This window comes from Chiloscyllium punctatum, chromosome 5, assembly GCF_047496795.1.
Source record: "Chiloscyllium punctatum isolate Juve2018m chromosome 5, sChiPun1.3, whole genome shotgun sequence".
NCBI lineage: Eukaryota > Metazoa > Chordata > Chondrichthyes > Orectolobiformes > Hemiscylliidae > Chiloscyllium > Chiloscyllium punctatum.
The window spans coordinates 53714072-53726031 of record NC_092743.1 but is presented as its reverse complement, the minus strand read 5'-3'; the positions used below and the strand labels follow the sequence as shown (position 1 = coordinate 53726031).

The following is an 11960-nucleotide window of genomic DNA, read 5'->3' as shown; positions in this document are numbered from 1 at the left end:
TACCACCTGTGTGCCGGACCCACCAACACAGAACTCTTTAGGTGTCATCGCTTTGTCGCTAGGCCCACTTTACCGAGGTAAAAACAATGACTGCAGATGCTGGAAACCAGATTCTGGATTAGTGGTGCTGGAAGAGCACAGCAGTTCAGGCAGCATCCAAGGCGCTTCTTGGATGCTGCCTGCACTGCTGTGCTCTTCCAGCACCACTAATCCACTTTACCGATGTCGATGCCGATGCTGCGGCCTGCGCTGATCCCACCCTCACCCCACAACCAGGAATCCCCAGCTCTGCTGCCACTCACCAATGTCAGGAGTCTCTGCTCTGGGCCTAGTGCAATCAGAAATCTTTCCTCTGCTGCCAGAACAGCCACCATCTTGCCAGGAGTCCCACTCCAGCTGCCCTCCTTCGAGATTTCATCTTGTCAGCACCACCACCTTGAAACGCCCGCTGTCGCTGCCAGCCCCGAAGGCTGGGAGGATGTCCCTGTTGCCACAGCCACAGCCGCTGCTGCCTCCGACCACCAGAAGGAGCCACTATTCACTGCAGAGTCCGCTCTAGCTGCCACCCCGATTTCACCAACCAATTCCCCATCAAGAGGCTCCAAACAAAAGAAAAAATTGAAAGAAAAAGTGCAGAAGTAAAAAGAAAGAAAGAAAAAAAATGACTGTCTGAGACCAAAGTGATTTAATATGCCATGATGTTTTTGATTAAGTACTGAGTTTATTATAAACTTTATTTTTAAATGTGACTTGTTGGCCAAATGACATTCCACAAATCTTAAATTAATTTTTCAGGGTCAGTGAGCCAGTTCAGCAGCAATAATGAATTTGATGAAGCAATAAAGCTTTTCAACAAAGTGCAACTTATTCAATGGTTTTTATAATGAGACTGATGCACAAATGCCACCCGTTTTCACCACTTAGCAATTTCTAGTTGATTGCAGTCTGTAGCGATTGTTAGTGTATTCTATGTGAAGCATAGATTTATTGACATATTTTAAGACTCCAGAAAATATTGTTAGTTCCAAAGGAATTACGATAACGGACACTGACAATTTTGCCACCACACTGCCACAAAATATAAGCCAATATCACGTGCAGTGCCACATGGGCATGTTCCTTTTAGATTCCAAAGACCAAAAGATCTAGGAGCAGATGAAGCCACATGCCTTATAAACTCTGCTCTTCTATTCAATGCTCTTGGCAGAACAGCACAGTTCAGCATAGGGACAGACCCTTCAGCCCACTATGTCTTTGCTGATCATTATGCTATTCTAAACAAATCAAATTTGCCTGAGCATGGTCTGTATCTCTTTATTCTGTGACTGTTCATGTGTCTGTCTAAATGCCTCTTAAACCTTACTATTGTATAATTCTATCACCTCCTGTGGCAGTGCAGTCCAAGCAACTGCTAACCTCTGTGTAAAAGTCTTGCTTCACACATCTCCTTTAAACTTTCCTCCGCTCACCTTAAACCTTCGCCCCCTTATATTTGACATTTTCACCCTGGGAAAGACACTCCAACTATCCACCCTATCCATGACTCTCATAATTTTATATACTTCTATCAGGTTGCTTCTCAGCCTCTAATGTTTTAGCTGAAACAATCCAGGTTTATCCAATCTTTCCTTATAGCTCATGCACTCCAATCCAGGGAACATCCTGGTAAACCTCTTCTGCACTTTCTCCAAAGCCTGCATATCCTTCCTGCAGAACAGTGACCAGGGAAATGTGCACAGTAATCCAAATGCAGCCTGACGAAAGTCCTATGCAGTTGCAACATGTCTTCCCAATTTTTATACTGAATGCTCTGACTGATGAAGGCAAGCATGCTGTATGCATTCTTTACCACTTTCTCCACTTTTGTTTCCAGTTTCAGGGAATTGTGGACTTGGACACCAAGATCCCTCTGTATATCAATGCTCCTAAGGGTCCAAGTTGAAAAGTGTGGTGCTGGAAAAGCACAGCCAGTCAGACAGCATCCAAGGAGCAGGAGAGTCGATGTTTCAAGCATAAGCCCTTCATCAGGGAAGTCCTGATGACGGGCTTATGCCCAAAACATCGACTGTCCTGCTCCTCGTATGCTGTCTGATCTGCTGCATTTTTTAAGCGCCACACTTTTCGACTCTGATTCTCCACCTTCTGCAGTCCTCACTTTCTCCTCCTAAGGATCCAGCCATTTGCAGTATACTTTCCTCATTCATTCACCCTCTCAAAATGCATCACCTCACACTTGTCCAGATTAAACTCCATCTGCCATTTCTTTGCCAACTTTCCAGCTGATCTACATCCCACTGCATCCTTTGATATCTGTCCTTACTATTCACAACTCCACCAACTTTCGTGTCGTCTGCAAACTTACCAATCAACCTCCAACATTTTCATCCAAATCACTTTCTCCTATTACAAACAAGAGAGGTTCCAACAGTGATTATTGCAAATCACCACTGGTCACAGAATTGCACTCAGAAAAACACCCATCCACAACTACTGTCTTCAATGGCCAAGCCAATTTTGTATCCAACTTGTCAACTCACTATGGATTCAATTCAATTTGATCTTCCAGACCAGATCTTGAGTTTCAATTCCATTTTCCTACCCACTCCCCATTTCCCTTAATTCCCTGAGAGACAAAAAAACTTTGTTTCAGCCTTAAATAAATTTAAAAGAAATAATTAACTTTCCAATGACTGTATATCCTGCTCCTGAACTTCCTACTCCTTAATCCCCTTTTCGCAGCAGGCTCTTCCCCTCCTCAACTGTGCAACTTGCAGCTTCTCCTTCTCTTATTTGTAGACGTTATTCTCTCACAAACCCTTGCACTTGTGTCTTCTCTCTGTCCATAATCACCCATCTTGTGGCTTCCCTCCATCCTCAACCCTCTGGCTTCTCCTCTTTCACAACCCTCTCACTTATGGCCTCTCCACATGCCTGACTTGCCCAATCTCTTGGAAATGAGTTGGGCCAAGTAGGTTATGTCATTGAGAGAACCTTTAAGAGATGGTGACCATTGTACTTTAAGGTTTAGAATGATGACTAGATTGACCATTGTCATTCTCTAAGTAAGGAAAATCAATTGACAAAGAGGTTGTTTTCAATGAGGCAAGAATGGAGCTGGGCCACATAGACTGGAACAAACTGGCAGGATAACTTATAATGGTGAAATGGGCCACCTTCGAAGAGGAGATAGGTCATACATAGTCAAGTTGTATTCCTTAAGGAGGGAAAGGTAGGACAAACAAATCCTGGATGACAAAGGTTATAGCAATTAAGATCAGAAAAAGTGGGCTTATGATAGGCATTAGGTAATAAATACAATTGAAAACAAAGAGAAAAATGAAAGTTCAGAGGTGAGGTGAGAAATTCTGTTAGGAAAGCAAAGAGGAATTACGAGAAATGATTGGCAGCCAATATAATGGGGAATTCCGAATTCTTCTATAGGCATGTAAATAGTAAAAGGGAGATTGGGCAATTAGAATCATAAAATCATAGCACCCCTATGATGTTAAAAGAGGCCCTTTGGCTCATCAAGTCTGAAACAACCCTCCAAAGAGCATCCCGACAGACCCAGACCCCATCCTATCATCATTACCCTACAGTTAACATGGTCAATGCACCTAATCTGCACATCTTTGGGCCATGGGAGGAAACCAGAGCACCAGAAGGAAACTTACGAAAACTCCATAGTCACCCAAGGCTGGAATTGACCCCAGGTCCCTGGCACAGAGAGGCTGTCACACATTTTGCATTTCCAAGCAGATACATGCTGCCCAGACCATGACGACAGATGAGGAAGGTCTGTCAATCAAAGTGTTCAAATTTGACAAGAAATATGGGTTGAATATATTTAAGGTTGACAAGACATTGTGAGTGGATGAGATGCATCCAAGGATATTGAAGTAGTTGAGATTGAAAACTCTGTGATTCCACATTTCCTTTCAACATTCAGATCTGACGCAAGGCCTGAGCTCTGCACCTCTTCTCTTTCCCTAACATTTGCTATGAACAAGGCCCCAGAAAATGACCAGTGCTGGCGAGAGGCAGCTGGAGCTGATTCGACAATCCTTTTTTTAATAAAAGGTATAATTTTACAGCGCTGGGTGCATGCTTCTACATCATAAGACCTTGCAGCTTTACAACCCTGGATCTCCAGTTTTAGATCACTGAGGAAACTCAGCGCAATGAGAGAGAAGAATCAATTAGCAAGACGTACTGCATGAGGTTTGGTCAAGGAAAGGAGGCTCAGTGTGAGAATAGATCAGGCATGAAGACAGCTGCAAGTCAGATGGTAGGGAATGAGGAGAGGCTGCAGCTTGGGCATTGGCAAATGTCCAGCCAAGATCCAGAAGGTTGATGAGGGCTGCAGATGTTAATGAAGGGCTTTTGACCGAAACGTCGATTTTCCTGCTCCTCGGATGCTGCCTGAACTGCTGTGATTTTCCAGCACCACTCTAATCCAGAACCCTGCAGATGTTAATTGTGGTTTACATGGAGGGAGAGATCATTCCAAAAATAATGTCAATACAGGTTTGTTTTGGAAATGACAATAACATGAATCTCAATCACATTAAATGAGATTAGAAAGCTCTTTAACTTACAAATGTTGAAGTGAAATAATGCCACATGTGGCTATATTAATTGAGGATTTATCAACTATTCCCTGATGCATTATTAATGTTAATCTTTTGGTCCCTTCCTATCTCACTCAGCTTGCATTTAGCAACACTGATATGCTTTTCTATTGCCTCAAATGTTATCTTTGAAATTTTACAAGTCTCCTCACATAAACACCCCTTGTTAGCTGAGCTTCATCCATAATTGTTGGTGCATTCCTAAGGTTGTATTTATTTTAATCAACCTGTTCAGACCAGTGCAGGACAGCTTGGACTTAAAACCAGGTTTCCTGGCTCAGAGGCAGGAATAATGCATCATATGAACCCTCTATACATATGTCTAATCCCTTTTTGTCACACTTCAATCACGATTACCAATGTCATTATACATAACTATTGGCTTCTCCCTTCTCTTTAACTTTCCAATTCTCCCTTCATCTAAATCACAACATAACTATCCACAGGAGAAGATGGTGATGGAGTGATAAAGTCACACAACCTGGGTTTAAATGGATGGGTTCAAATCCCACCACTGCAAATGGTGAAATTTGATTTCAATAATAAAAAAAAATGGAATTAAAACTAGTTTAATGATAATCATGTTGTCACTGTTGATTGACAAAAATACCAGTTTGTTTCACTAATGTGCTTTAGGGAAGGAGATCTGTGACACGTGTGTGATACACACAGCAATGTAGTTGACTCATAACTCTCACTGGGTAATTAAGGAGGACCAGTCAGCAACATTCACATCCCCTGAATAAACTTTTAAAAGAATATGTGAAGCATTGTTATTGCCAATAGAATTGGTAAGTGTAAAGTATTTAACAAAAAAGATGGATCAGGAGATTTCTTTTTAAATATGAGTTGTGATATAGAATCTAATTCCAGAAAAGGAGGTGGAAGTTGATTCAATCGTAACCTTAAAATGAAAATTGAATAAAACTACAAATGGAACAAATAAAGGATTACAAAAGGGAAAGACTTGCATTTATAACATGCTTATCACAATCAGCAAATGTCTCAAAGCATTTGACGACAACAGAGTACTTTTGAAAAGCTGTCATACTTGCAATATAAGAAGCACAGCAGGTAATTTGCCAACAGCAAACCTTTACAAACGCACAATATGGTAATGGACAGATAGTTTGTTTTGTGATGTTAATTGACAGATAAATATGGCCACCTATGCTTTCCTTCAAAATAGCATAATGGGATCTTCTACATTTCCTTGAGTAGATAGAGCCTCAAACTGAAAGACAGCACCAGCTGTCCCAGCCAAAACACAGCACCCTAACAGTGCACATTCCATCAGTACCACACTGGAGCATCACCTTCAATATCTAAACCACCATCCATCTGATTCAAAAGTAAAGTGGCTATCAACACTTTGCAGAGGGGAGAAAAGGAGAGTTGAAACTAATATAGGCAGTTATGCTCTCCACCCCACAATGCGAAGCCCACTCCCACATATCGCCTTTAGGATGTTTAGATTTAGATTTAGATTACTTACAGTGTGGAAACAGGCCCTTCGGCCCAACAAGTCCACACCGCCCCGCCGAAGCGCAACCCACCCATACCCCTACATCTACCCCTTGCCTAACACTACGGGCAATTTAGCATGGCCAATTCACCTGACCTGCACATCTTTGGACTGTGGGAGGAAACCGGAGCACCTGGAGGAAACCCACGCAGACATGGGGAGAATGTGCAAACTCCACACAGAGAGTCGCCTGAGGCGGGAATTGAACCCGGGTCTCTAGCGCTGTGAGGCAGCAGTGCTAACCACTGTGCCACCGTGCCGTGTGTTTCCATAATTAAATTAGAGAGATTATTTTAGCCACAGAGACCATAACACCACAGACACATCTGAATTTGAACAGGGTAAGCTCTACTATTCTCATGTTTCTCCCAGAGACTACCTTAGCATCAGGATTTTGGTTGTCTTGTTCTCTTTAGTGCACATCCAACTCCAACTGATCAAAGATGTACTTCGGTGTTCTGCTAAATGTCATGGAAAAACAGTTCAAGAACTTCACTGGATCTCTCAAAGACATTATGCAGGATTTTAACTGGAAGTCAATGTGAACTAGGTGAGTCTCAAACCTGTCGGAGGTCATTGAGTCCCCTGAGTTTTACTTGAATCCCACAAGCCATTGCTCACCAGAATCAGGTGGAAACAAGTCACTTGGCTACATCAGGGAAGGTATATTTTTTACCAGGACAGAGAAACTGCAAAAGAATTTTCCATTTGGATCAGAGGTAAAGCTAGCTTCTAAAAATCTGAAGAAGAGTTACTGGAACCAAAATGTTGACTCTGTTTTCTCTCCACCAGACCTGTGGAGTTTCTCCTGTAATTTCTGTTTCTTGTTAAAGCTAGCTTTGAAATGGTTTAGTATTCAATGTCTCGAACCTTAAAAATAGAAGAGGGGCAACATACAAATAGTACTTACAATCCACTTAAAACCAATGTTCATGATAATGCTTGAGTTCTATTAATATTTTATTTCTGCCACTGATCAAATATAAAGAAACTTGGGAATATAGCAGAAGCAGTCACATCAGCAATGCTTGCAGATCACTTCCCACTGCTTTCATTGTGGAAATCATGGGATATACATTTCAGCTGGGAGGTGGAATTTTTCAACTTTGAAGATTTCCATCTCTATGTCAAACATTTCCTGTTTTTAGTTACAATTCAAAAGTTTGACATTTTCCTTTCTATCTCCAAAGTTCTTTGAATCGGAAGGTTCCTTAAATATCTGATGGGTAATTAAAGTATAGATGGTATCGTAAATTAAACATTGCACTTAAATGAGTCTATAGTCAACTTTGTGAATAACTTAATTTGCCTTTGCAAGTCAGCTGCTTATAATTAATTAATCAGCCTACAAAGGAATGAAATAATTAACTTCACAATTTCAATGGGATTCCTGCCAAAAAACAACATCTCATTACATTGATTTACAATTTGGAGTACTCAAGTTCATTTTTGCCTTGGAATTAACCACTGTATTCAGACAGAATATATTGTATGTTACCAAGATAATTATGGCCCTTTTCTATGGGGAACTAATTGTGCAGATAAAGCATGTTGCTACATGGAATTTGGCAGCCTTATACGGAATTATGAAGTGAAATTTAGAGTTAGATTTTTTTTGTCCTTCTGAATCAGTTAGAAAACAGATTCTGATAAAAGTAGTGATCTGATGTGCAACGGTTGATATGTATTTTTGTTGTTAGGACTAACAAAGCTGTGATTATTATATAAATCTAATTGCCTGAAAGCCACTGGAAACCAAATAGTTGTTCATGTAGTACAGATTAGGAGTGAAACTTTCTGATCTAAGATGGACATATTTGAGTCATATTATTAAATTCAGTTTCAAAACTTATCATGGTGTAATTTGAATACATTGACTTGAGTTTATTATGCAGCAGCATAACCACATTGCTACCTCAGAGTATAAAGTACCTATTATTAGTGATCACACATGTATAGAGATGAATGCAAGTGGATTTACAACAAATATTAATAATGTTTTCTGTCCATTAGGTAACCTAAAAGGTGCTCCTTAGAAAATTCAAGCCTACATCTATGAAATTTAGAATTTTGATCACAATAAACATTTTACCATTTAAGTGGGATCAGCACCAGTTCCAAATTAACAAAGATTCAATTCTAGATTGACCATCTTCAAAGGGGAATAGAGCCTACAATGATTACATGGCTATGTAGGTACTGAGGTGAGATTTCTAATCATTAGCCTTTGCAAGTATTACTCCTAAGTGAGAGCATCTGAAATGAGCACTTTAGATCTTTAAACAAACATGCCCCAGATTTTAACAAACAAATCTTTTTTCAGAGTATATTACTTGTCAGAATAAAGCTTGAGACAAAGAGAGAATGGATAAGAGAGAAAAGTGGACTGTTGTGACAATGTCTCATTTCATGATTCATATGTTTTGGAGCTAAAATATTTAGTTTGAGGATTGTCATTTTTACAATATAAGATAATGGGAGCACTTGATTTTAGTGATTGGTAACTGGATCTAAAGTTATTGCAATTCAATTGTAGACAGCTTTTACTTAATAAGATCAGACCTGAGTGTGAGAAAACTTTGAACATTCTGACTTCAATTGAGATTATTTGCCACAATTATTTTTATAAGGAGTTTGTTATTCAAGACACATCACAAACCAGAGTTAATGTTTGGGAACCATAGGTGTTTAAATCTTCATTTAGGACATCCCCAGCATGCCACACTGCCCTACGGATGAGTTGCAAATAAGTACTTTTTGTTTTGTGTTTACCTTTGGGATTCTCACAGAAACAGAAGCATTCAGATGGAGCCTTGGAGCAGCTTTGAAACAGCAGAGAGAAATTTTGCCAGGAGCTATAGATCAGAAAGTAAAGAGTTATTAGATACTAAGATGTTTTCCAAATTTTGGTGTCGGTGATATGAAAGCCATGAAGCTTTGAGGTGTGGTGTGTATAATTGCGAGGTGTTGAAGCAGAGAGTTATATGGTTGCTGGCTCAAAACTAGTAAAGCAGCTCATACCTCAGGGAATAGCAAGATAGTAAGGAGAAATAAATCAAATTAGTGCCAGGATAAATGAAGGAATCCTCAAGGTAAGCATAGATACACTCTTAGGTGCAAACCTGATAAGTTCAGTTGAGATTATCAGGTTTAAAATTGAAGTGCGCATGAGATATATAGTTTCAATTAATAGTGTTGCTTTGTTTAAGACTTCTATGGTAAATCTTTTTATAAACATAGACACATACAAATTAGAAGCAGGTGCAGGCCACTTTAGCATGCTCCACCATTTAATAAAATTCAAGAAATGTAGAAACTAACAGCAAGGTTGGCCATTTAGCCCTTCAATCCTGCCCCACCATTATGACAGATCCTCTAACGTAATGCCATCTTCCTGCTGTCTCCCCATATCCCACAATGCCTATAAAATCTGAAATTTATGTCTACGTATTTCTTGAACATATTCAGTGACTTGGCCTCTACAGTCCTCTACAGGAGATTTCCACAGGTTCACTGCCCTTTGAATGATGAAATATTTCCTCATCTCAGTTCTAAATGGCCTCTCTCGTATCCTGAGATTGTATCCCATGGTTCTAGATTCCCCAACCAGGGAAAGTATTATCCTTGCATCTAGTCTGTCCAAAATTTTATATGTTTCAGTTAGATTCACACTCATCCTTCTAAACTCCATGAGTACAGGCACAGTCAAAACTGTTTTATAGGACAGTCACTGGAATTGTCGAAGTGAACATCCACTGTATCCCTTGTATAGCAAGTACACAGGTACCAAAACTGTGTACAATACTCTAAGTGATCTCACCAGAGCCCTCTTTAACTGCAGTAATAAATCCGTACTTCTGGACTCAAAACCAATTTACCATTTGCCTTCCTAATTGCTTGCTGCACATGGCTGTTTACTTGTATTGACTGGGTACAATGATACTCAACCCCTTCTACATTCTCTTTTCACACCATAGTGCATAACTTCACATTTAGCAATCTGTTTTGCACCTGCTATGTGTTTTCTTATCATTCAACTTGTCTAACTCAGCTTGAAGCTTGCTTGCTTCCTTCTCACAAACTCCTGCCCAGTTTTGAGCTTTCAAAATTGAAAATGTTACATTTAGTTCCGTCATCCAATTATATCTATATAGATTGTGAATAACTGGAGCTCAAGCACTGATCCTTGTGTTACCCCACTAGTCTCTGCCACTTGTCACCTGCCCCCAAGAAAAAGGACCCATTAGTACCCAATCTCTGTTTCTTATCTGTTAAGCAATTCTTAATCCATGGCAATATATATCCCATGTGCTTTAACTCTGCTCATGAACATCTATGTGAAGGGCTTTATCAAAAGTCTTCTGAAAATCCAAGTACACCATATCCACCGGTTCTCTCTCCTTCAAATAGTTACATCCTCAAAATGCTAACAAAATCTTAGTAAATTTATAAGACGTGATCTACCTTTCAGAAAGTCATGTTGGTTTTGACCAATCCTGTTAATGCTTTCTCAAAGTTCTGTTCTCTTTTTTTAAATAATCTCTAATATTTTCGCTACAACTAACGTTGGACGAACTAGACTGTAATTCTTCTATACTTTTCCCTCTCCCTCCCTTTGTAAATAGTGAAGTTATATTTGCCAGTCTTCAGTTTGTAGGAACTGCTCCAAGTTTTTAGAATTTTAAAAGATGACCACCAATGCATCTAATATTTCCAGCATCATTTCCTCTAGCAATCTGGAACACAGATTATCAGGGTTGAGGTATTAATTTCCCCAGCATTATTTTCTTTCTCCTTTAATTCCACCCTCTCTCTCAACCCTTGGTTTCCAAGGAATTCTGGGAAGTTATTTGTGACCATTCTTGGAGACAGAACGGAAGTGGCTGTTCAAATTCTGACATCAACTTCACATTTTCAGCAGCCCCCCCACAAGCTTTAACTCTATTGCTTTAAAGAATTTATCAATCTCAGCCTTAAATATATTCAAAAATTCGGCTTTCACTCCACTGCTGAAGTAAGGCTTACATTATATAAAGGACCGTAAAGTCAAGTCAAATAGAATTGCTGACAACAATGCTTCCCTCCCCAATGAGCTCAATGCATTCCATTTTTGAACAGAAGGTCAGAGAAATGATGTCACCTACCCCGACAGTCTTGTACACACAGTCGCCGCTGCAGACATCAAATCGGTCCTCTTGAGAGTGAACTCATGAATCAGACTCCTATTTATTGAATTTTGCTTCACTTCCAACACCATAATTTCAACCAAACTCCTCTCCAAATACAGAATGCACCCCCTTCCACAACTGGATCTTCAACTTCACAATCCACAGACAGCAATCAGCAAGGGTAGGTGACAATGTCTCCTCCATGATAATCCTCAACTCTGGTTCCCCACAAGACGGTGTACTCAATCCCTTCCTATACTCCTTATGTACACATGACTGTGTGGCCAAATTCAGCTCTAACTCCATTTATACGTTTGCTGATGACACCACTGTAGCAGTTGGATTTCAATGATAAGCAGAGTATAGGAGAGAAATGGACAGCTTAGTGGCACGGTGTAAAGATGACAATTTCTCCCGCAGTGTCAGAAAAACAAAGGAGCTTGTCATAAAATTCAGGAAGTGGAGTGGAGGACACGCTTCTGTTATGTATCAATGGTGCTGAGGTGGAGGTGGTTGATAGCTTCAAGTTTGTAGGGGTAAATATCCCCAATAACCTATCTTGGTCCATCCACATTGATGCTACAGTCAAGAAAATTACGAATGCCTCTACTTCCTCAGTGGCTAAAGACATTCATC

General features: G+C 40.0%; 1 long non-coding RNA gene across 1 annotated transcript in view; it reads right to left on the bottom strand.

The window, feature by feature from the left end:
- Positions 1 to 264: 264 nt before the first annotated feature.
- The window catches only part of LOC140477085 (uncharacterized), a 54337-nt gene continuing 42641 nt past the window's right edge, over positions 265 to 11960 (bottom strand). The window contains exon 4 of the long non-coding RNA XR_011960649.1: positions 265 to 599. This is a non-coding gene — a long non-coding RNA (uncharacterized lncRNA). The remainder of the gene's footprint in view (positions 600 to 11960) is intronic.